This window comes from Lagopus leucura, unplaced genomic scaffold (assembly GCF_019238085.1).
Source record: "Lagopus leucura isolate 7727_CA_CO unplaced genomic scaffold, USGS_WTPT01 Super-Scaffold_100034, whole genome shotgun sequence".
NCBI classification, from domain to species: Eukaryota; Metazoa; Chordata; class Aves; order Galliformes; family Phasianidae; genus Lagopus; species Lagopus leucura.
In genome coordinates, this window is record NW_024962283.1 from 722,987 (window position 1) to 748,982 (window position 25,996).

Here is a 25,996-nt window from a genome sequence, read left to right on the forward strand (position 1 = left end):
GCCCAAGGCAAACCTGCAGAGCACAGCATCATCTTCAAAGCTTTTAGTGACCAAAAAAATCTTCAAAGAGGCGCATCCTCCCATTACAGCGTGGTGCTGCAGCTATATCCCCACCTGAGAACCATCTCTTTTCCTAAAACATTCTGGGGATTCTTTTTCTCCCCTACCTTTCTCATCCATTTCTCCTCTGTGCAATACTGAATTTCCTGCTGCCTTCTCCCTGCCCTGCTGGGTCACTGCTGCAGCCTTGCTTTGCTCTGGCACCAGCACTGCATACTGGGCTCTGCTGACCTCTCAGGAGCCTTTGCAGGCAGACAGACACTGTGGTGTGAAGCAGAGCTGCTCCCTCCTTGCCATCTTCTTGCTTCTTCCCAGCCTCAATTTTTCTTGCTCACTTTTTGATGGAAAGTCTTTTCCTGATGGATAGTGCCAAGTCAATCCTTCCCCAGTTCCTGCTGTCTTCAGCAGGGGAGAAGAAAAAAAACCTTTTCTTTTCTCTCTCCCTCTTCCATCACCTGAGTTTCCCAATCACTCATGTCACGATATCGCCCATCACCAGGCCTGCAGGATCTTTAATGAGCAAAGCCAATAAAGACAAACCCATCCTTCCTGAGCAGATGCTAATTGTCCTTTTTTTCATCACTGCTTGCCTTTTTTTTTTTTTTTTTTTTTTTTTTTTTTTTTAAGATGTCACCAGGACTGTTCAAAATAGGTGGAAGAAAACACTACACAGCTTTGATCTGTCCATGGTTCGGCTGGCTGCTGTGCCCCACTGCCTCCCGTATTGCTCCTGTAAGGGAAACCAGAGCTGCTGCTGCAGCCTGGGGAGGCTTGGCTGCTGCTCCACACTCATCACCTACCTTTTCTCTTCCTTTCCTTTGGTGAAACGAGCCCAGAGCCTGCCCAGGGCTTCATCTGTTCTCTGCAGGAGAAGGGCTCTTTATTCGGGCACTCAGGCTGCTTATGCCTACAGCACTGGCAGCTGGGGGGGTCCAAGAGACTCCGTGAGTCCGAGCTGATGGCACAAATCCCCGCTAGAACTCCTCTGGCTCCAGGGTCCCTTAAAGCATCCATTAGCTCCTCGTTAATTAAAAGCCAAGCGTGCACGTGCACGCACGAAATGCAGCTGTGGGCATCCAGGAGCCATGCCTGTGAGAGCTTTTCTCCCGCAGGAGCTTCAAGGCTCTCATGGAGACCCTCCCTCCACACTACGCAGTGTAGTGGGTGCAAAACATAAGAAGAACATTATGGTGGCTAGAAAATTGCTGGAGCAGCCAGCCCTGCCTGCTGCCCTGTGCAGCTGCCTCCCTCATCCATCAGCACTCTTTTATCCCAGCCCAGCCCCAGCACTCTCTGCACGCATGAAAAAGCAGTGAGGAACATTACACCACTTCCTGCTGGACTTGAGGACAATGCAAGGTGTAAATGGTGGAGGGAACATCTGTGTGATAGGGAACAATGCTCAGGGATGGCTGGGATCTGGTAGGACCAGGCAGGACGGCTCTGACAGGGCTCTGAGAACACTCACTGCTGGTGTGGACTGGTGCCCAGCTGCCCTGGGTGCTGGTAAGGCAGGCAGATGTTGGGCAGGTGGCTCCTACAGCACTTTGCTCCCGTCTGAACCCATCAGCTTCAGCAGACAACCTGTCTGTGGTTCGGATGCTTCTCCCAGTTCCACTGGAATGTGCTTTTCTTTTCGAAATGGGCCATAAAAACGTTCAAATGCCCACTGAAAAGAGCTGCAAATCAGATCATTCACATTCAGCAGCACTTTACAACTTGTGTTTAGGGGGTCTGTTTTAAAATAATCATTAGTTATAAAATCCTATGGACAGAAGAGGTGATTATTAAACCCAGCACAGATCAGCCCACCAGCTGGCAGGAGCTGGCACAGCTCTGCAGGGAGCAAACCCAAACTCACACGAGGACTATCGTGCCATTGCTGCAGGAGGGAGAGCACAGAGGGATGGAGCATCGGGAGGACCACAGCTCTTCACTCAATGAGAGTGACTGAGTGGGCACCCAGAAGTCTGAAATCAGCTGAAATGAGGTGGATTCCTTCAAAAACGTGGGAGCATGGTTACTTTGGAGCTTTCCCTTAGAGCTGATACATTGATTTAGTGGCAGATGCATCCGGAGAGGATCTGCTTTGGGTCCTGGAAGAAGTAAGTGCAACTCAGGTGTCTCCACCTGAACCACATCAAGCTGCTCCATCACTCCCCCTCAGCTCACCCTGGAGCAGCAGCATGTTTGGAAGTCTGTATCTGTGCCATATTCAGAGCAACTGATGAGCAACTGCAGCAATGTGCTCACAAATGTACGTAGGGGCTCGTTAAGCAGAATTAAATCCAGAGCAGGGCTGCACCAGCTCCAAAATCATTGCACAGAGAGCTGAGATTCAACAGCCTCTGGGTCTGTGAGCTGCTGCTTCTCAGTGCGTTGTAAGCACTGTGGTCAATATTTAGGTCGCCTTTGGCTCTCTCACACCCAGATTGCATTGGTAAGCTGGCCTCCTGCTTCTCTGCTATTGATCCTCCATGACCCAGCTGGGAAGAGCAGGATGCAGCCTCCCAGCCAGCTGCTGCTGGTGCTGCCTGCCTCCGTACACTGCTTTTCCATCCTCACCTGCTGCTCTGCAAGGAATCGAGGGGAAGGATGAGCACCTGCTGCCCTCTTCCCATGGAATGTCAGTGATAACAGCATGATTGCAGGCTGGAAGTGGTGTCAGCGAGCACAGAAGCAGGACTGGAGCAAGGAGTGTGTGAATGATGATGGGATGGGGTGGGATAACTGCCCTCAGGGATGCTGGAGGGCAGAGCGAGGGATTTTCCCACATGCAAACAAGCTTTGAGAGTGCTATCAGGGATGCTGCCGTGTGTTTCTTCCACCCTTCAAAACAGTTCTCCAGCAGATCCTCAGCACTATGCCCTACTGCCTTTGGGCTGCCCACCTGCTCGCATGTCCATGATGCAAACCCTGTGCAAAACCTGCTGTGCGCTCAAACACCAGCCATGCTAGCGAGGATGACACCAGTACATGCAGAATGAACTGGAATATGTCTGCTGTTTATCCTTCCATAAAGGTCAAGTGACAGCAGATGACACCCAGTGGGTGATCTATACATCTCTGAGTTCATCAATTGGCAAGGAGGATGTCTCAGAGGTTATAAATACATATTTATGCTTGCAGTATAAGCCCAACATGTAGTGGCAATTAGGATCTAGAAGAGCTGGCAGGGTATTTTAAAGCAGGGAGAGGGAACAGTGTACATGTGCAGGTTCTCATATGTATTTATGTGCGTGCATTCACACCAATCTCCCTGAGATATAACAAATTGATCCCTGCGGTTTAAGGAACGCGATTCCTGAATTGCAGACACAAATTTAAGTCCTTTCAATCTCCCGTGTTTGTCCTCAGCTCGGGGAGGCGGAGGGAGCTCTGTGACTCCATAAAGTTGCAGGAGCTGATGTGCCATGTCGGATCCGGCCCCGAGCCACCTCATCTGTCTCAGTGGCAGCTAGCAGCCTGCGGGGCTTCAGATTTATCCTCTGGTTTTGGCAGGCAATGAGCCTGGCTGCATCAGTCAGCCCACCTCAGCACCACGGAGTGTCCTGGGGCAGAATGCTCCAGAGATGAGTGGGGAAAGAGTGAAACCTGAATTTGCCCATCTGACCACTACTAAAACCTTCCATCCCTATGTTAATGTTGCCTAGTGACTTGTTCTCCTCCTAATTGCTATTTGGATGGCAGCAGATCCTTCCATCAGGTTATCCAGCAAGACGCTGGGTGTTTTCCTGTGAGGCTACAATTAATTCAGGAACCACTGCAGTCTATGAATAGTTAAAACCATCTTCCCACATGATGTTGCCTGGCACTTCTCTGTGCTGATTCATGTCTCTCAGCTCATCACCCAAGGATGGTACCCACCTGGGTTTGTTCCCTTGGAATTCTCTCAAATTCCATTTCACTTGCATGATGTAAATATTTTTCAAGCCAGAAAAACCTGTTGCTCCAAAGCATCTTGTCTTTCTTACATGAAATGAGCTGAGTAAATACAGTTTCTAAGGTGTCACTGTTCCTATCAAAGGCCTTTAACTTCTCTCCCTTGCTTCTTACAAGAGATATAAGAACTGGTTGGTGGATACAGAATTCAGGATGGCATAAGGTGGCCCTATAGGACCATATAGGTTATGATCCAAAAGGGAATTCAGCTTTGGAAGTGATGTTTACAGCTCAAAATGGAAAGAGGGGCTGCTTGCCCGGAGGATGTGGGGAGAAGCCCAGGTTCTTCTGTGGTAGTGATGGGTTGGGGCTGAACTTGGTGATCTTAGGGGTCTTTTCCAGTCTTAGTGGCTGTATGATTCTGTGATTCCTTAGAGGTCAAAATCCCCCCACCCCAACCCCTCCTGCGCCCAATGCAAATCGCAGTGAGCTTTGCCTTCCAGGTGCCTCAAATCAAGAGGCTCCTTTAGAAACGAGCATTGCTCAATTTACAGCCCTTAATTTGCTGCTCTGCGTGACACTTCAAGCCTTGTTTCCGGATACCTATGCAGCTCTGGCAACCATCTGTTGAAGTTCGATAGGCATACCACTGTGGTCCTCAAGCATCTCCCCTCCAGCTATCCATCCCCAGATCCCCTGCAGAGGTGGGACATAGACGTGTTCCCCACGTCTGGGATTTTGGGGGATGCAGCTCCTGCTCGTGGATCAGCCCCTGCTCAGCATCCCAAGTGCTGAAGGTGGTGATTTACCAGCAGAGCAGGGTGGGACCCGGCTGGCTCACGCTGCTGCAACAGCTCTCTCAACGTGCCGAGTTGCACACACAAAGGCAACCCGCAGCAGGCATCGCGGGAGCTGTCTGCCAGAGCGTCTGGAAGCTCTTACTAATCAAAGCAACATTGATTACACCGAGTTTTGCAAAGGTTTCATTGCAGGGATGATGCAGAGAGCCTTTCAAAGAGGCAGGCTGTCAATCAGAGGATGGGGGATGTTAAACTGAGGCCAGAGATCCCGCAATATTTTTCTAGATTAGAGATTAACACGTTCCTAATTAATTTTGATGCTGCGTAATATGATAAAGTTGTGGCTTTTTTGTGATGCTGGGCTAGCTCATAATCCAATCTTTAATTATTATCTTTCCCTTTCAAAAAATATAGAAAAAGGCCTATTATGGTTTAATGCCAGTTGGACGGCGGCCGCTGGGAAGCCGAGGGCTTTCTACATCGATGGAAGCAGTAAATTTCAGGTCTTTCTTTTCATTTAATGAGCTGGATGGTCTGAAGCAGCCAAATGGCTCCGGTTGGGAGCTATAACAGCTCCTGGAGGAGGACGATCATGGCTTTCCTGTCCCAGGCCCCAGCACGGGTAGCAGCAATGAGGGATGGAGACCTGATGTAGCCGTGCCCATGGGCAGTGCCAGGTGGGGAACAGCCACACAACAGCATCCAAGGGCTGGCTGGGAGCAATGCTTTAAAGTGCTCCATCTTCTTTATTTATTAAAAAGGAGACAGAGAGGTGACTTGATTACCATGGCTAAGTACCTTCACAGGGAGAAAATACCAGGTACTGAAGGGCTCTTTAAGCCATTGGAGAACGGCAGAATGGGAACAAATGATTTGAAGGCAGAGACAGACAGAAGTTAAACGACAAATGGCCTTTCACTATCAATCGCTCTTTTTTATTTTTTTTTCTTCCAAAACATTGGGGATGCAAAACCATTTGGATAAACTACTGGGAAATGTGGGGACTTCAACATCTTTGCAGCAAAAAGGAGTTCTCTGGGGAGCACAAGTGTTTGTGCCCAGCACAAAATGCCAAGAGCTGCAGTTTTGCATTGGGTGCCCCCGGGATTTGGAGCGCAGGCAAACAAGCCTGAGGACCCCAAAGCTACGCTCACACACTTTCCAAAACGATGCAATGAGCAGTTTTCCCATTCTGGCAATCTCAATGGCCGCCAGATATTTATCTTTATTTACTACCAAAGGCATCAGCAATGCTTTGGCTTTGCTTTCTCTCTGCAAACAAACAAACAACAACAACAACAAAAAAGGCACATTTGCTTTGAGGGAAACTTCTTAACAGTCATGAGCTGTCCGAGAGCCGCTTCAGATGGCGGCTGAATAGTCTATCGCCCTCCTTTCAGAGCTCGGTCTTCTGGGTACGCATTTGTTTGCTTTTGTTTTGTGCTCAAATAAAGTTGTAGCTTTGTTCTCGCCTTTCCAAACGCCCTTTAGTATTCTCGGTGAAAAGTCTGGAAATAATGCTGGCAGCTTCTGCGAGCCTGATGGGAGCGAGCACCGATCAGACGATCAGACGGGCGATTCTCTGGCATTTTTTATTTACTAACAACAGGCTCTTATCTCGAGCTGTGCCCAGCTCTGGAAAAACTGCTCTCCAGCCCTCCATCCCCCCACGTCGGAGCTGTGATTTGTGTAACCGGCTGCGCCATAATCACCCGCCTTGATCAGAGCTTCATCCCACTTTGCTCCCACCCGGCTGGATTTTTTGACTTGATAAATTGGATGGGGATTTTGGTGGGATCTCAGGGCTTTCCAGGCTGCTCGTTGCTTGGCTGAACTTTGTCAAACACGGGGTTACAATGCATCTGGCACAGAGATGCGGCTGTGGTGAGTTGGAGGGAGCCTGGAAGGCATGATGGGTCCAGGTGCTGCCCTCTGTCCTGGACGTGATGTGAGGAGGCATCAGGGCTCCCCAGCCAGAAAAAAAGACTTCTCTGACCTTCGTTTCTCTGCTCAGTGGCCGTGCCAGGAGCTGCTGCTGGAAGCCCAGCGCTGGGTGTGATGGACCGTGGGTCTGATCTGATAGCGTCGCTCGGATGCTCTTATGTGGCTGAGTTATGGATGTGCTGCTAATGGTGCAGCTGTACTTTGCCTCTCCTTCTATAAAAGCGCTCCATCTAAATTCTAATCTTTATCTCTTCCCTATAACCTACACATACTTACATGCATCTGTTGTATCTAAATATTTATTTGTAACACACCGGCAAAGGTCTTTTACCTGCTTATTTACTCTACTTTGAAGTATTGATCTATAATTACCCGTGAGTATCTTGCCTGTAAACATTTCCCTGCGTATGTACTTATAAATACCACTTACCTCTAAACATTACCCCGCATTTTCACCTGTAAATATACCTTGCCAGGAAGGACCATGGCAAACTTCTTAAATCAGACAAATGAGAGCCTCACACCAGAACATTGTGTGCGAGGCGGAGCAGAGCAGAGCTGTGCACAAAGGTTGGGCTCTGTGCTGAAAATTCGAGACCCATATTGTAGTTTCCATCCATCCCCTGGAGAGACAGAAGCCGATGCTAATTTTTTCAGTGGTTGACCTTAAACTTCACTTCTGTCATTCAGCGTGTCGTCAGGCGTAATTACTGAGTGCAGCAATAACAGGGAGCTGTTGATAACGATATTAATATGCTGCAGCTTTTGTCCTGCAGAACAATAAGTGTTTATGTACATTAAAGTAGTACATGGATGAGATTGCATCCCCGGAATACAGGTTGGAGAAAGCATCCCATACACAATTTGGAAGGGAATTTCTGCATGAGGGAGCCAAGTAAAACACCAGGCACTGGGGCATCCTTAATGATGACCTAGGACTGATGCTAGATAAACTCCAGCTTTCATCCAGAGGGGATAATTCATCAGTTAGGTATTCAATGCTAAACCCCTTTTCTTCATATCCATCTGGCAGCTTTTTCCCAAGAGGTGGCCGGTGCCAAATGCTTCGAGGATGCTCGAGGAGATGAACAACCTTTAGAAAGGACACTGGGATCAGAGGGGTTGAGGAGGACCACAGCTTTTCATCAGCACCTTGCCCCAGTTTGGACTTTACCCTTTGGGAAGATATTTAGCTTTGGAAACAAAAAGGATCTGGGGATGCAGAGGCTTGCCTTCTCTCCCACAGGCGTGCTCTTTTCTGATCTGACAAGTCCATGGGGAGATCTGCCTGAAGAGCAGCCCTGAGGCCACGAAGAAACGTGCAGCAGGTTCCTGATGTTCACCTTCAGGAGTGAGATAGGCTTCTCTTTAAGGTGATTTGAGGAAACAGCCTGGCTGGAGGCATTTGGAGGCCAAGACTGGGCTTCAGGTGTGCATCTGCCTTGCAAGGGACTTCCCCAGCCCACATCCACTGCATCTGAGATATTATGGGAAAGGCATTTTCTTTAACCAAGGAGTGGTTTTCTAGAAAAATCTCAGAGATATATCCCATACAAACAGCTCTTCTCCACAAAAACAGGACTCGTCTCTCCCGCAGCTCTGGTGCCCACAGTGGGTGCTCTCACCTCGCCCCATGCATCGCTCCCTGCTGTGGTGCTCTGGTTTCTGAACTGAAAAAAAAATAGGGGAAAAAGAGAAAATGTGGGTTTCCATGGAGACAACTGTTCTGCTCAAAATCTGAGGGCAGGCAAGCGCTGTATCTCATATTTTGATGCAGATGCTTGGGTTTAACTTCAGGGGAAAGGTTGGCTGAGGCTGGTGGCTTAGACCTGAGCGCTTTGGAGAGGCATTTTTGTAGGACTCTGGTGTTTTCAGTCAAAGGCAGGGGGAAAACTCATTTCAACCCTCTAAAAAGTGATTTTGCAAGGAAATGTGGGGATGGTGTAACTCTCTGGGTGAATAACCCACAACGCTTGGCTCAGGGTGTCTATAATGCAGAGCCATGTGGAGGACCCAGCCTATGTGCAGCATCTCCATTTGCCAAGAGGGAGAAGACAAGTTTCCTCTCCTTATTGTAAAGCACTTGAGGAGTCAGAGTTGCCTTGACACATCCAGGAGAACTGGGATGAAGGTAAAAGTGGGGGGAAAAACCTTGGGCCACACTATGCTTTTGCTTTCTACTCATCTGCTCTTTAGGCGGAGACTTCACAAGCTTGGTAATGATGTGTTGGGTTCTTCAGAGTGGCTCATGAGCTCTCCATACACTGGGCCCTAATTGATCAGCTTTTCATGGTCTTGATTGCAGCAGCTTTAAGAAATTGTGGGCGGTGAGGAGCAGGAGGTGACAGGAAATGTTAGAACTTCATTTGGAGAGCTGGGCTAATGATTTGTGCGCAGGCAAAAATCAGAATTAATTCTCAGGAAAGAAATCCCACTTTGATGAAAATGAGATATCAAACCTGCTAATGACATGTCAGACCAGGTGGTGAGGAGCTGCTGCTCAAGCTTTAACCCCTCGCAGGACTTAAAGCAATGCAGTTATGATATAACACCAAGCCTTGAAGCTCATTTCCAAACATCTCCTTGGTGTCTTCTGAGAACCTTGCTGTAGGAAATGTGGACAAGTTGCCACCAAAACATCAGTAAAGGAGTGAAACACCTACAGAGCATGGGCTACTTCATTAATTTTGGAAAAGGATCTTATATTGGGCAGGGGGACAGTAGAGAGAGAAGGTGGAGGAGGTATTTGGTGGGAGAGCCAAAGATGGAGAAGGACAAGAAAAGGACTACATCCCCTGCTTCTGTACGTCCACATAGTGGCCCACACTAACAGCTGGGTATACAAATATACATCCCCCAACTCACTGAGCCCTGGTGTATGGGACCATCACTTTTCCCCAGTGTTTTTTGTTGCTTTTCAGTAGAAATCCAAGTGGGAAATTCCCCATTCACCTTAGGACTCTCTCCTCCCCTCCCCAGGGAGAAGTACTTGCAGGAAGATTTTCCCATGGCAGTGGTCCTGAGCACCGACCAGAGAGAGGCAGCTCCTGAACTACCCACACACTGGGAATGCGAATGCTTTGTTTCAATAACATTTAACAGCGATTGCCTCGGCAACCTCTGGCCTGCTGTGATTAAATATTAATATGCTTCTAGTCCATGCTCTTACTCTGTTTTTCTCTCTGCTTTCTAAATGAAGCTGTGCACTCTTGGCCTTTCCTCAGAGCACAGGGTTGGTTTGGATGGGGTGCGGGAAGGAACCTGGGTTAAATCTGGTGGAGGTGGGTGATCAGGAGGTTTTCCAGACTGAGCTGCAAAACAGCAGAGAGGTGGCTCAGGAGTCTGTCTTTCCCACTCTTCTCTTTTTTTGAGTTTGTGCAGGGTGGAAATGGGTCAGACACTGCTGTGGATGGGTGCCCTTTGGTTGGATGGGTGTCCCTTGACATGGGATGAGTGTCCTTTATTATGGAATGGGAATCCTTCAGTGTTGGATGGGCAAGGCTTTGCCAGCATCTCCTTGCACCAACTGTTCTTCTGTTCCTTGAGTCTTCCCTGGAGGGAACAGCAAGTCAGAGGAAGGACTTGACCAGAAGTTTTGGGGCTCTCTGTATTTTCTTTATAAGGAGACTCCCCTTGAGGGCAACTTACCCCAAATTGTTTTTAATAAGGATTAGATGAATCACGTGTTGAAGATATCTCCATCTAAAGGCAGATCAGAGGAATTCCACCCCAAACACCCACTGACTTCAGCAGGACTGAGTCGTTTCAGCCCCCTGGAGAAACCAGTGCCTTCATCTATTTGCTTCAAGTACCGAGATAGATTGGTGGCATTAAAAGAAAAACACTTCTTGGATGCCATTACTGACCCTGGCTCACCCAAGCTCCCCAGGCACTCCAAACTTTGCTCTGAGCCTTGTAGCAAAAAAAAAACCAACAACAAAAACTGGAGCTAGGCTACGAAGTTGCTGAACTCGGGGGAATTTAATAACACGCAGCCACCAGCAAAGCGATTAAGTGCCAGGCCCTAATTCTGTAAGTGCCTCACTGCTGGTTTTGCTGGGTGCCTCGCAGCACAATATAACTAATCTGCCGAGCAGCTGCGAGCGCTGATGGGCCGGGAGCGTTATCACATGGCAGCCTTGTTGAAACAGTAACACTGGAATGAACTGCTGTGGGTTTTCTAATGCTGATAGAAGGGATGAGGGCAGTGGGTTGGTGGGCAGCTTGGTGCATGCCACTGGGAGGGCTGAAGGGTGCTGCTCTGTATCTGGGAGTGGGCTGGGGAGAGGGAAAGGGGAGATGCTCTAGGGCAGGAGGAGGAGGAAGGCAGAGGAAGGGCTGAGTCTGGCTGGAGCAGGTCCAAACTTCTGCTCCTTTTCTACCCTATGGCTTCACCTTCATGTTTTGATTTTTGGACCATAATGAGTTCTATTTCCCTAAAATTTCATATATAAGATAAAAATAATAATAATAAAAAAAACTCCACTAAACCAAACCTTTTGCTCTGGACATTGCGATGTTCCTGCTGCTCAGCACTGCTTTATGGAGACATTTCCTCTTCTCATGAAAACTCTGGATCTGTTTGCTCTGGGGCTGCCTCAGGGTTTTGCCTGCTCCCTTTGGTCCCTGGGCTCTGTTGGCGTCAGGACACAGAGCCCGTCAGGCTCCCCGACTGGCAGCGATGCTTCCCACTGCCCCTCTCTCCCTCTCAGCAGCAGATCTGCTCGACCTTTAGATGCGAGGTCTTCAGAAATCAGCCAGGCTGATCCAGAATTTAATGCTGATTGAGGTGGTAACGCAGCAGGCTGGGGCAGTTCAGAGCTCACACTGGCGAAAGCTTTCAAATGAACTTCCCAATCACAGTCTTATTTAATCCATGGGGATCATCCATTGTAGGTTTAATGGACTGAAGTGTGCGAGCAGTGGTGTCTCGCTGCTATAGCAGCTTTGGCTAAAACCTGAGCAGCTCAGCAGCACCATGCACCGAGCACTGCATCCCAGGGGATGTGCACTGCAGCACGGTGCATCCTGCCCTGGGTAACCCAGCCAGCATTACTGTCCAGCATCCCTACATCTCTTCTTTGCAGAAATGAATCTAATCTAACAGTGGGGTGAGAGCAAAACCTGCAGTTCCTTGGGGGAAACTGAGGCATTGTAGCAAACCATTCCATGGAAGGCTGTGGTTGAGTTTTTAGGAGAGCACTAATCCTTTTCAGAGCACTCTGGTGCCATGCAAAAAGGCTCTGCTCCACCCATCCACATACAAGAGGAGGTGGATGGTCTCTGTAGTCCCCCTTGAGAACTCCCTCTCTTGCAACAGCCAAGTTGTTCATGTTCCAAAGAAATAATAATAAAAAGGACAACAAAATACATCCACCCCAAACAAACATGTTGATTAGTGTAATCAGCTCTAATGAGGAAAGGGAAGCCAAATTCAACACTTCATGGTGGTGTTTGGGTTGGCTTATGGCAGGCAACCCCTGCTCTGCAATCCTGCTGTGCGCCACTGTGTTCAGGGGGCAGTAGGAATGGAATGGAAGCACACAGCCCTCAGCCCCACTGGTGTGGGGTTCCTGCTGAGCTCTATTTTCCTCCTGAGACCTCTTTGTGGGAAGACAATGGAGGGTGAGTCGCTGACTCTCAGCACTCAATCTGAAACAAAAGGCAATGATTTATAATTTGTTGCTATTGTGCTGCTTCACAGAGCTGTCATTGCAAGCCAGCCGTGGCAATTGGGCCTTTGGACTAGGAGACAGAATTGCTTTTCCTTCTATTTACCCAATAAATAATAATAATAATAATTGCCATAATAGCAATAATAAAACCCATCTATCTCCCCCCCTCCCCTCCCATGCGCATTGTAGCAAGCCCAACTTTCAGCCTCGGTTTATTTATTGGTTGGATTCAGGCTGGTTGACTTCAACGTGCGCTGTCACCAAACAAATACCCCTGCGACACGCCGGGTATTAAAACCATCTTTCATGGATTCAGATCTTACAAGAGGAGCCATTGGAGCAGCAACAACCGGGCCTGGAGGCTCAGTGTTACTTTTTCCCCCTCCAGTGAATCACAATGGATTTGCATTCTCACTCAAAACTTAACTGGTGTTACCAAGGCTGGATCAAGCACTGGGCCATAGTAATCAGAGGGTTGCATCCACCTTTGCAGCAGAAGCATCCATCCATCCTTTGTACAACCCTGAACACGAGGTTGTAGCATTCATTCAGGCAGGAGCCAACAAACCATCAGCAGCACAGTTGGCCCAAAGAGCATCATCAGCCTTAACAGGGTCTGGAGGTGTCAGAGTCAGGTTCCTTACTCTTAAAGCAGGAATAACACGTGAGATGAGCTTGAAAACAAAACAGATCTCCTCTCTTAATAAATAAATAATAATAGCAATAAAAAACTACTAAGAAAGTTGGCTCTCCTGACTCCTCTGTCACTGAATTTTTTTATTTCTCTTTTTGTTCCCCCCGGAGAAATCATTTGAGGGACAGCTGCTGTCTCTCCTGCTGCTCCATTGCTCCTGTGAACAGCCAGACAGCTTTCACACAGCTCCTTTAATGGCCCAGCAACACAGATAGCGAATAAACCTAATGGGGGGCAGCAGCATTGGCTTCCCAGCTGATGCCATGCTCCCAGATGGAGCCCGGCTGACATTACAAGATGGTTTCTTCCAATGCATCCATCTGCCTGGGGGAATGATGGTCAGGAGTCATTTCTGCTGGCAAAACTGCATATTTATTACGGGAGATGAATATATGCACTTGTGTATAGTGAGGCATGCCCTGTCCCCATGGGGACATCAGAGAGATGGGGCTGCTCAGCAGAGGAGAAGGGGAGAGAATGGACACGTGAAGTTGTTTGGGATCCCGGTGGGACTTTGCTACATGCAGGGTTTAATCAGAGCCTGGCAAACAGTTTTCCTAAGGGTTGGTGGGACAAGCTGAAAGAAAAGGGCCAGAATGGTGTCATTTCAAAGCGAGTGGGCAAAACGTAATCATACGCTGGAAGGACTAATCCCGGATTATCATCAGGGGTTGGAAGGGATAAACCATATCTAAGCACACAGCTTTCATCCCATGGGGCTGTGCAGCAATCACATACGGCCCCATGGAGATGCAGCCACCCCAGGGGTGTGAGTGGGGAGGGGACAGCACTGCCAAGGACAGGGGAGAGCTGGGGTCCCTCACTGGGGGAAATGCCTTTTCTGCCCTTCACCATTCAGGTCCTCTCCAGGGGTCATCATTTGCTTGCTTAGTGCCCATCCCTAGGGATGGATAGTGCTGTGGGTGCCTTGCAGAGGTGTCCTCCCCTCTGGCTGTAGGCTGCCCGGTGCTGTGCTTCTCCTCCAAGTTTTCTCTCCTTATCTCTTTGGTTCCTCTCCTGAAGTACAAATTGACCTCTCAGAATTTTCTCCTTTAATGCCCTTGTTCTCAAATGTTAATAACTGGTCAGTGACAGGCTGATTAAGCCTTCCTTCCTCCCTTATTTAGATTGGTGTCACTGCACCGGCTCTAACGGAGCCGTAAAGAACATTAACACCCAGTCGACACTGACAGGGCAAACTATTCCCTGGAAATTGATAAGGGCTTTTTCTGGAAACGAATTTGGCGCTGGCAAAACAAACGGATGACTTGAGTTCCATCCATCTCCCTTCCTTTAATAACTTTCATTTGTTTGGCACTATCTCCAGCACCGATTAATGTAACAAATGCTTTTTCTCCCAGCGGGGGGTTCTGCAGGAGTTTCAAGCCGACTGGTTCAACTTTTCTCCCCTTGCTTTTACCTCTTGGTGTGTGGGTGATGCTCTCCTTCTCCTCTGAGCAGCGCTGAGTGGTCAAACTGTGCCACTGCCCGCAGAAAACCAGTTTTTTTCTTGTAGCAGCATGTTTGCATCTACATCTGGTACCATCTAGATATCTACATCTGTACCTACTCCATCTGTATTTATATCTGTGTATATATCTATGTCTGTCTGTATTGATATCTGTACTATCACATTCACATCAATACTACATGTATTCATATCCACGTGAATTTGATCTATATCCTTATCATTGACATATCATCTGTATCCCAATCATTCCTATTAGAATCCATCCAATGTATCTACATCCACACCTACACTTACTCCTACTCCTATGCCATTCCCATCTATATCATCCATATCCATACCACCTATATGACAGTGCTCTTCAAAACCCAGCTGGGAAGTACCCAGTATCTGCCCTTGTCTATGACATGGGTAGCAGGAGCCAAAGCTGCCAAATCTGGCAGCAATTGCTTTTTTCCCTTGAAGCAGAGCGCATCCAGGAGCTCTGTTTGGGGAAGCAGGAGCTCAGAAGTCCTTCTGAGGCTGCCATGAGGGGAGGAAGGGCAAAAGCATCATAGAATATCCCTCAATCTGGGGCTAGTGGGCATCCACCTCTGCTTCCACATTTTTTTTCTTGAATTATGGCTCTGATAGCCAGAAAAATATTTCTCTTTTTCCTCCTTGGAAACCAAAAAGGTTTTTTCTGAAACCACACTGCCAAAGCAAACCCAAAGCTCCTACCAAGCAGCTCACCCCAGAGAGATGAGGCACTCCCATGGGCTTACCTTATTCCACAAAAAGCTTTGCATGAACTTTTAGAAATGCTCCCTCAATGGCAAATCAGGTCTTGGGGGTGGAAGCATCCACGGCCTGATACACACATCTACCCTTCCTTACCCTCTGTGGGTGGGAGTGCTGCAAAAGAAAGAGGTTTGGGAAAAGATGCAGATGATGGGGTTTTATCCACCAAAAGCCAGTGGCACGTGAAGCATTGAGTGCACAAAGTGCAACCCCACATCCCTTGTGAAGGCACAGCCTGATCCTTCCCTGAGATGGGTATGAGACACAAGCCTGGTGGTTTTAATTACCACCAACATAGAAAGGAGAGGGATTTCTTTTACAGTTGGATGAGTGCTGCATGGGGCAGCAGTGAGTTTTTCTTCTTAATGGCTGCATCCCACTGCTTGGATATAATCTCTTCTCTAGCGAGAAACGCGTGTCACCTGAAAGCACACACAGCAACATGCTGGCATTCAGCTTCAGGTCGGCTGCACTCTGACCTTGCTAAATCCAGATGGGATTCTGACTCCTCCTTTGGGCAAATATGAGGTTTTTCTCCTGCTAATGCAGCTGCAGCCCCACTGCAGTGTTTTAAAACACGCGTGCCCCTCACCAAGCAGCAGCTGCAATATAGAAAGAATAAGTGCAAATGGGAGGAGAGAGGATAAACTTGGTGCTACAGTTGAAAAAATAAAAGGAGGTAAGTGTCTGTATAAGTGGCTTTTCATAAGAGAGAATAAACCCCAGGCTTCAGGCAGCTGTCAGCGCTTTGCAATAGGGGCAGGGGACTTAAATCCCACTTGGACGTGAACCCCCCAGTGGTGGGGTGAGTGCCTGCATGGGTCTGGAAAGTGGAAACCTCTCCTGAGGAGAGATGAAGCCTAACCAAGAGTGTTTGAGGTTCTCTAGCACAAAGAAACTGGGTGCTTGATCTCTCGCCCCCATTCCTGAGCCACTGCTTTATTTGTTGTGGTGGAAGGGCCTTGCTCATCCTTTGCTGATACTTTGGCACTCAGTTGCATGTAGAAACAAATGCAAAACTGAGGCAAGGGTGCAGGGGCAGCTTCAGACTTGTTTGGATTTTGCTGTACATCAGGAGGCATCCAGCTCCGTCCCTGTCACTTTATTAGAATGGTACAAGAAGAAATCCATCCTCCCATTTGCTTTCTCAGCACTGGCTGCCCCTGGAGCAGCAGGAAGGTGGGGGCTGCACACCCAGGCAGCACTGCCCTCTCTCTGCCAAGCACAACACCAGGGGGATATGGAAATTCATGCCAGAAAACCCCACAGCATGAAGTAAAGCTTTGAATCTCCACTGCCAAATGAAGAAAACTCTATTTTGATGCAACTAAATAATCAAAACTCCAATCTTCATCCTTTGTAAAAATCAAGTAATTGCTCCAAATAGGGATGATTTAGAGCCAAAAATCCTAGGAGAAGCAACAAGTGCAGTTTTGAGCCCATAGCTTTGCTTGTGTCTCTGTGAGGAGTTCTATTATGAGAGACAAGCTCAGTATTGACCTCAGTGCAGAGCTGCACAGGGACCAGTGCTGCTGTGCTCCTCTGATTTCTCATCCATGGCAGTGAGACCGTGCTGAGTCTGAGGGCAAGGAAACCTCAGCTTGTATCACAAGATACGAGCAAGAGGACCTACATCACAAGGAAAACAAAAATCAATGAAGAAAGATGGAGATCCAAGTCACAGTTCCTCCTCCAACTGTTCTGAGGGCAAATTTTCACCTCTTGGTGCCACAAATGCCAAATGGGGGATTGCTGTGGCTGATAAGTTTTAGTAGAAGACATTCATGTATGAATTAGGACTCCAAATAACTTCTGTCCAGGTTGAAGAGAAACCTTCCTGCTCCATTCAGCCCTTGTGCTCCCTGCTTTGGTGTCAGCAGCTGTGAATGCCTGTTCTGAGCTCCAGTTCCTTCACATCTGCAGACAGCAGATGTTATATCTGCTATACCCACATGTCCAGAAACAGAAGAGTTAATATCATTAGATAAACAATGCAAATGGGAGATTTCCACATAGTTTTTCTAGCTCAGATCTAAGTAGAAACCTTCCCTGTTTCTTTCCTCCTGAACTGCAGCCTGCAGATTCTCCTTCCACACTTCTGGTACCAATAACTCATAGCAGGTAGTAGGAGATGGGATCTGGATTTGATTACTGATCTGATTTAGTCTGTCAACCTGTGTCTCCGTGCAGAGATTGCAAGTCTTTCATGGACAATCTGCCATGGAAGAGAGGAGCTTAAGGAATGATTTATTCTGTAACAACAGCAATAACAATAACTGAGCTGCTGAATGTGGGCAGCATCCAGCACGGCTGTGCCGACATCACTCCTCTGCTGTAACACAGCAATAGCAGAAGATGCAATTCAAAGGGGAGGAATCTGAATTTCAGCCAGAGGCCAAATTCCTCCAGCATCTTCTTTTGGTGTAAAGAAAGGATATGGACATTATTCCTCTGCTGTGATGGTTCAACCTGTAATCGGGGTAATGTATGTTGGGAAAGCAGAGTTTGAAGCTGTGCTCCACTGCAGGTTTTCACTGCAACCTCTGCCAAGTCTGTTATCTTCTCCCTTTGCTGTCCCTGCAATGAGAACAGCCTTGTGTCACCTTGTAAGGATCACTGAATGATCTGGAGGCTGTTCAGGCTTCAAAGAAACAAGTATGGTGAAGAGATAGCAAATAGGCTGTGCACCAAAGCAAGCATTGCCTCTGTGTGTCAGTCATGGGAACAGGCTGCAATCAGATGGCAAAAATCTCATTCTTTCACCATTCATATGTGAACTTGTTTTGGTATTCAGGGAAGAGCGTGTCTCACCTGAGAAGTCCTGAGGATGCCACATACTGATTAAGCGCTAAGAGAAGCTCCTAAAAGGTCATTCAGCACTGCCTGGAAAGGCAGTGAGTCAGCAAATGCATCGCATCCCATTGCTCTGTCAGCATGGAGTGACAGCATGGGGACCCTGATGATGGGCTCTGTGGGTGTCCCCTACCCTAAGTCATATCACCAAGGTCTTCAGTAGCATCAGAGATGACTCTCAAAGAATTTCTGAAGATCCTGGAAGTCTCAGTGAACCTCATCTCCAAAATACTTGTTCCCAAGCAGCAACACTTCTCATCACTTTATCTGAACGCATGCCAGCTGAGATATTATCACATTGCATTTGTTACAGCCTCACTACCCACTCAGAAGAAGATGAGCATCTTTTTGTGTATCGCAGCCAAATCCTTTCTTCCTCCTCCTCATGGAGACACATCCCCCACCAACTCCACTTCTTATGGTCCAACTTCTTTCCACTATCAACTCCTAGAGACATTTGCATCGCCAAGCAGCAAGAGATGCAGCCACCAGATCTCTCCCTCTACACTCATATCACCACATTATCTTTTAGATTAATTAAGCTCAGCATTCAGGTGGACCACTGCAGAGAAGCTCACTGTCTCCTGGGCATTTCTTTGCAGTTGTGTTTGTCCGGGAGTCAAGTCCAGAAGAGTTCCTTGACCCCAGCTATCGCCCACACCTCTGCTCCATGGAAGAGACCTCTGCTGGGAGGAAAGCTAAGGAAGCTTCTTTGCTCAGATACGGGTGATGAGAGGTCTTGGTTTCTTTGTACCCACGCAGTTGCTATGCCTCAGTTTGCAAATCAAGCCTCAGAAAGAAGCTTAAATATTTCCATACTGAAGTGAAGGACAACCTTCACCCACCTTGGTGTCAAGAAGATTCAACTCAACCCCAAATGATCCCAACCCACTTCACTCCCTGTAGTCAAGGAGATTCTTTCCTCTGGAGGAGTTACATCTCAGGTACACTTGAGCTTCTCACAGAGAAGGGCTGTGGGATCTGTGCTCACGGGTGTAAGTGAAAATCCAGCTAATGAAGTGCCCTGAGCATTGTGAGCTCTGGGTTATTGCGTTCCTTCTGCCCAGAGCTCTGCATCTTGCAGGTGACACCAAGGATAAGCATAATTCCTTGCCATACCAAGTATCCCATCATAGTGTTAGGGGCACACAGCTTGTGTTCCACTGCTAACCCAAAGAGCTTCTGGAGCACATTTCTGATGAAATTTAGGGAATTACTCTGACAGTGGGATTACTTCAACTGGCTGAAGAGGAAGAAAAAGTCCCTCAGACTTTTCCTGCCAAAGGGCTTGTTTTCCTTTTCCTTCAAAGGGCCAACCAGAAGTTTAATTAATTGGCAAGCCCATAAATAACACTGTAAAGTGATGGAAAGTGCAGGAATGACAGCAGAGTAGCAAAGTCCTGGGCTGCAGTAAGTAAGGATACGTTCAAACGCAACAAAGTAGGCACAAAAATACAAAAAAAGAAACTACTTACCTTCAAAAAGCCTCAGGTATGCAGGGACCTCCAGCAAGGCCCCCTCCTCTCCACTGCCAGCCCTTAAATGAGGGCTGGGAAGGGGTGGATCCTGGCTCCATCCCTTCCATCACTGAGTGCATTGCATGCACCTGAGCTGCCCTGGGTTGGCCCTGCCTTCCTACCAGGTGCTTCATCACTGCTTCAGGCTGTGACTCAGCATTGCTGCTACACCATATCCAAACACTTGACCTCTCTGCCTGGTAGGCAGTGCAGCCCCTGGGGGGTTCGTGATGCTGTGTTTCTGCTCGCTGCCCTCCCCAGCTCTGCGCCCCCTGCCCGCTGGGTCCCCTCCTCCTGCTTCAGCCAAAGCTTCAGCTGTACATCCTTCAGCTGTTCCCCATCTCAACATGAATTATATATTTTTCTTGCTGGGTTGCAGAAAATGAAAGAAAGTAAAAAAGAACAACAAAAAAAGCAGTTTTATTTTTCCAAAAACGCCCATTTTCTCTTTTGTCTCCAACTGAATAGCAGTCCTTCCGTTAAGTGCAGCTGTCTGCGTGCCCTGCGTGCACACAGCGTTTGTTTGCCTGTCCCACCTGTATTAATGGGCCACTCTGTGGTCTCACTGCAAACCTTCTGCAGGGGCTCTCACCTCTCCATTTGCCCCTCTGAATGCAGCCTGTATGGAAACACAGCCTTTTGCAAATAACTGCACTCTGAGAGGATAAATGGGAGAAAGGGACAGGCTTCTTCATTGGGTGAGGTAATTATGCTGACATCATTTTAATGACAGCAGCAAAATGAGAGTGTGCCCCAATCCCTGATGGAGTGGGGAAGGGCATTTCCCCTTCCGCAGTCATGATCTGAGTTTGTAAAGCTGGAGAATGGCATTTTTAGATCTTCCCATTGCTTTCATGCTCTTTTGGAGGGCTTTGCCCGTTTAGAAAATGGCCAAGGGATACGGGGATGCTGGCATGCTCCCTGCTAGGATTTTCTTGCAATTAATTGCATTGCAGCTTTGGTTGTTCCCAAAGCTCTTCCCATTCCCACAGCTGAAGCCCCCCTCTAGAGCAGCTGTGCTCCCCAGCTTGTGCCAGGCGGACACTGAAATAAAGTCCGAAACCAAAAGAGAGAGAGAAAAATGCTTTCCTCTGAACAAAATAAACCCCCGTTCTGTATCTGTGTATATCATAAAGGTGCAGGGAAGGGCACAAACACCATTTTTATTTTTTAGATGTGCAGTTCACATTTAACCCGGTGCCATCTGTTTCTCCAGCAGCTCAGCAGCCCGAGATGCTCCTCTGCAGTAGCAGCTCTGTGCTGAGATCACTCCACTTCCATGCTGCTCCTGCCCTGCAGCTCCTTGGTGGGATTTTCCCCCTTCAGTTGTGTCCTGTCCCAAAATGCCCCCTGGGAGCAGGCAGACATGTGCCTTTGGGCAGTGAAGCCTTCGGAGCCCCCACATCTGGGGTTCATTTGGGACTGTGGCTGTGTGAGAAGATCTGAGCCTTTCAGGCTCCCCCATAGGGCTGAGATGGGTCTTCCTGATGGGGACCCTTCAGTGTCTCGCAAACATTATATCCCACCCATGTGAGACATCCCATCCCCTCCCTCATCCCACAGCCTGCTGGTAGGGTTGGTGTGAAGCCTTCCTGCACAATTCCATCCCCAAAAATTTCTCTTCTGTGGAGACCTGGAAATGTCCCTAAAAGCAGGTCCCTGTCCCACATGGGGACCATGCAGCCATGTCGGCCATCTCCTCACTTATCTAACATGCCAGGGGCATGTGTGGCATGGCACAGAGCAGGGGAAGCCACCGTCCCTGCTGTTAATTAGCATGGCTCATTATTAACTAATAACGAATGGATTAGTCAGCATGTGGGAAGCGGCCGAGCAGGGAAGGGCTGAGAAAGGCCCGGGTGGTGCTGCTGTCTGCAGGGCTCAGCCTGGTGTTTTATTTATCTAAGGGCAGAGAGGACACAGAGCTGGAGGGGCTCCTTGTTTTTAATATCCACATGAGCTGGAGCAGCATTTCCAGCCCCTGGCTCATCCTCGTGCACAAATCTGCCTATTCCCAGTGCTGACAATGAAAACCCAGGTTGGAATTGTCTTAAGCAGGGAAAGTCTTTAGGAATCTTTAATTAAATGGCATCTGGGGAGCAAGGACTGACGAGAGGTGACAGGAGGAGTGGTGACTGCTGCCTGGATGTGACCTTATCACACTGCTCAGGCTGTTAGTGCTGTGGTCAGTGGATTCCTTGTCTGCTGCTGGTCCTGAAATTGGAGCAATGGGGAAATGGACGCAGGCTGGCTTTTGTCTTGGAACAGCAGAGCCAAGGATGTTCCATTTCCACTTAAGGGCTGTGTGTCCAACCCCAAAGCCCAAACCAAAGGGTTTTGAACATGAAGCATCACTTTTTTTTTTATTTTTTTATTTGTGGTTTTTTTTAGATTCAGAATGGCAGTGTTAGCTGCGAGAAATGTTTCACCAGAACAGCTTGACATTGACAATTTTCTTTCTGCATGCATTCATTTCCCACTACGCACAGACATTTCTCTCCACGTCATATTTATATATATTTGTTCTCAAGATGTTGCATTCCACCTTGGCCTTTTGTGACAAAGAGTTTTGGGGGGTTTTCCTTTTTCTCTGACTTGTTTTTTTTTTTCCTGCCCTCCTGCATCAGTTCTGGGAATGTCCTTATGGATGCTCCCATCCACATGGCTGCTCCAGTGCTCCAGAAATCCTCCTCCTCTCTGTAGCTGCTATTGTATGTCCAATGTCCATACTGTGCATTGTATTGTTCAGCTGTGGCAGTGGGATCTGCCCCTGCTCCCAAACCTGCAAGGCACAGGATGCATGGTTTGGGCCATTCCACCATCCCATCCCTGCTGCGCCCATTGGCCTCTGCATCCCCGACCCTTACAGGAGACCTCTGGGACAGATGGAGGCTCTGGGGATGCAGCTGGGATGGAGAGCTGAGGGCTATGCGGGGAAGAGGCCGCGAGATAAAAACATCTCTTGCTTTGCTTCCACACTTCACTGAAATCTTTGCACATTGCATGCTTTGCTGGGAGTGATATCAAACACGGTCCAGATCTGCTGGAATATGTCCAGCAAAAAAAAAAAAAATAGAAATAAAGAAGGAGCGATGCGTGCTCAGAGCAACGAGCGCTTAGGGGAAGGCAGGCATGGGGAGAAGGGTGGAAATACAGAACCCTCCCAGAGGGAAACCTCGATGCTTTGGGGGCAGAGAAAGCTCAGAAAAGTGTCAGATCAATTGCACTCCACTGCTATTTTGTGTTTGTTTAATGCTAACAGCAGGCAGGAGGGAACAGCTATGGGTAAAGCTGCCGCACACCACGCACAATCTGACGATGCTAAAGAGATTATCGGAGCACCAGGAACTCCGTCATGGCTGGAATTAGCCAAATAAATCATTGCAAACCATTCCTCCGATGGTTTCAGCCCTTTGTTTCTGGTTTATGAGTTGCTCACAGTAGCACTTGGATCTTCACAAACCATTGGGTACAATTCCGAATTCGGTGTGGATTCACGGCACGGAATGAGACATTTAAAAGTTCAGTGTCTGATCCAAATGAGACATTTAGGCTTTTTCTTTTTTGCACACAGGGACCTTTTCGTAGTTCTTTAACAAAAGCCTGAACTGATACATTTTCATTGATTTTCTTGCTCCCTAAAAAAAACACACCAGATTTTCAATAAAAGCCTCTTTTAAGCTATGAAAAATAAAAATAATATTAAAAAAAAAAGCAGCCAAAGTGCTTCAGGTGAGAACGTTATGAAATATCCAGCAAAACAACTTTCTGTCATGTTTCTGACGCTCTTCAAAATGTTCCTCTCTTGCTAAGAAGCAAAAAAAAAAAAGGCAGTTTGGGGATCAGACCCATCCTGTCTCTTATTTATTCCATGTTTCATTTGGGATTTGCTGTAACACTCTGTGCTGCTCTGTGGATGGAGGGCTGAGCCCTTTTGCAGCCAGCAGCATGTGATGCTCTGCAGAAATGCAGCCCAGTGTGGAGCCAGGCTGGAAGGAACCACACAGCATCCAGAGCTGCAGCCCCTGCAGGAGTGATGAGGAGCAATGTGTTTTGCAGTGTATTTACACCTGGAGCTGGTTGCCTCCTCCCAGGTGGGACGAAGATGGATGCTCTCCAAACATTCCTCTGCTCTTATTCACTGCAAACTATGGGGTGCTCCCACCCTTTTGATCCTTACAATCTGGAAATGTCTCATTTCCCCTTGGAAAACTTTATGGAAAACAAAACAAAACATTCTGGGGGGTCGTTTTAGTGGGTTATCAATCAGGGAGGAAGGTGGCCAATGGCACTTTGGAGGAAAAGCCTGAAGAAAGTCCCCACCATCAGCTGCATGGTAGCCTTCTGCAGAAGGGGACACGAGCCCTGTGGGTCTAATTAAGGAGAGTTATTATTTCCCTGCAGTGAGTGGGCTGCAAAGAGAGCTGTGCCTGTCTGTCCCTCTGCTTGGTAAGGTATGATATCTGGTGATTTTGTTTCAAGCAGCTTAATGTGCTGGTTTCAGTGCAAAACTCCTTCCTTGGAGAAGGCTGCGATGCTCTTGGCTTCAGGGAGCAAAGTGAAGAACACTGAACATCTCTATGAGCTGCTGGGCCTGGCATTGCCTCGCTTCTCCAGAATCAACCAGAAAGTGCTTTTCTCAATTACGAATGTAGCTCTGAGATGACAAACATCTTTTGCACCCAAGGGGTATCCAGAGGCTCGGTGTGAGCTGTCTGAGCAGCATGGGAAAAATGGGATGCTGCTTCCAGTTCTCACATAATTCTGATGTTTCCATTAGGGCTTCCCTTGCAGCACTATGTGCCGAAGTGCTCATTAGCAGGAGGGAAGGGAGAGCAGCATCAGCAGCACCAATTCCCATATACTGGTCCACATTAGGCACATGCATGTTGACCACAAGAATAAAAATACGTGTTGAATAGCCTAAAAATTCAGACGAGCCCCCAAGAATCTGTGGGAAAGGTGGTTTGACTCACAAAGCCCATAGGCTGGAGGTTTGGGGGCTTTTCCCTTCACACGAGCTGACTTTCCCTGCACCGTGCCATAGCCCAGGGCGTTATTAAAACAAATGCCACCGCAGTGCCTCCTCTCAGCCCAAGCACTACTGCTGAGCGATGCTCGGCCATCCAGCAGCACAACAGGAGCCCTGAGCACACCGTCACCCTCCAGCACGCCGGCAATGGGGTCGCTGGGGCTGCACCGCGCGCTCTGAATTGAAGCAGCCGACTGTGAAATAGGAATTACTGACAGCTCTTAAGTATATCAAGAGAACAGCCCTATTCCTTAATACAGAGCCACTAATAGACATCTAAAGACCTATAAACCAGACAATTCCTCTATATCATCCTAGTTAAATCAATGTAGTTATATTACCCTCATCATTTTCCCTTTAACGTTTATTACATTTTGCCACTGTAATTTATTTTTTCATATCCATCAGCCGATTAAAGACTTTATTCTGAAGATACACACATCCTTGTGACCTACTTGAAGCTGACCTAAACTGTTAAGTAAAAGCAATTTGGTGGAGGAGGTGAGGGGTTTATTCGCCCTTCCTCTCTCCCTGTTTTTTTTCCCCTTTCACTCACACTGAGAGCATCGGGACGTCCCATCCGTGTCCTTGCAAAGTCTTTAGTCATATTTGTCCTACTTTTAAGGCAATGACAGCCCAAAGCTTTGCCTTTTTACAGCGCTGCAAGGAGAACTGTGATGCCATTTGAGCACTCAAACACTTGTCCCCCTTGTTGCAATGGGGAAAAAAGGAGCAGCTATTGAATCCACCTGTTGGAAGGCTCTACGAGGTGGAGGAAAACACCTGGAGGGGCAGAATCCAGACTGTGCCCCACAGAACACTGGGTTCAGCCCAGAGCTTCTCCCTCTGCCCAGATTTGCTGTGACCTCTTCCTCCCCTGCCTTGACCAGGCATTTTGCTTTTATTCATTCTTCTGCTTGAATTATTTAAGCATCCCCACTTAGGCATTTATGTGTCCGGAGCCACTCCTCTTCCTTTATTTCCAAAGAGTATCATCTTTCACCCTTTAGCCTTATGTATACCAATGCTCCCATGCTATTAGGTTGATTTTTTTGTGGGGTCATATTGCTTTTTTTTTTTTTCCCCCTTTATTTTCTCCTCCAAACTACCTAAAACCAAGGGAAAAAGCTGCCCAGAGCCTGCCAGGAAGCCAGTCCCATGGAGACCCTGAATGGGAAACATAAAGCTCTTAGATCTGGTGATGCTGGATGCGGCTCTCCATTGGGAACAGCAGCGTTTGGGGCTGGGAGAGACCATGTGCTAGGGACCTCTTTATTTTATTTATTATTTA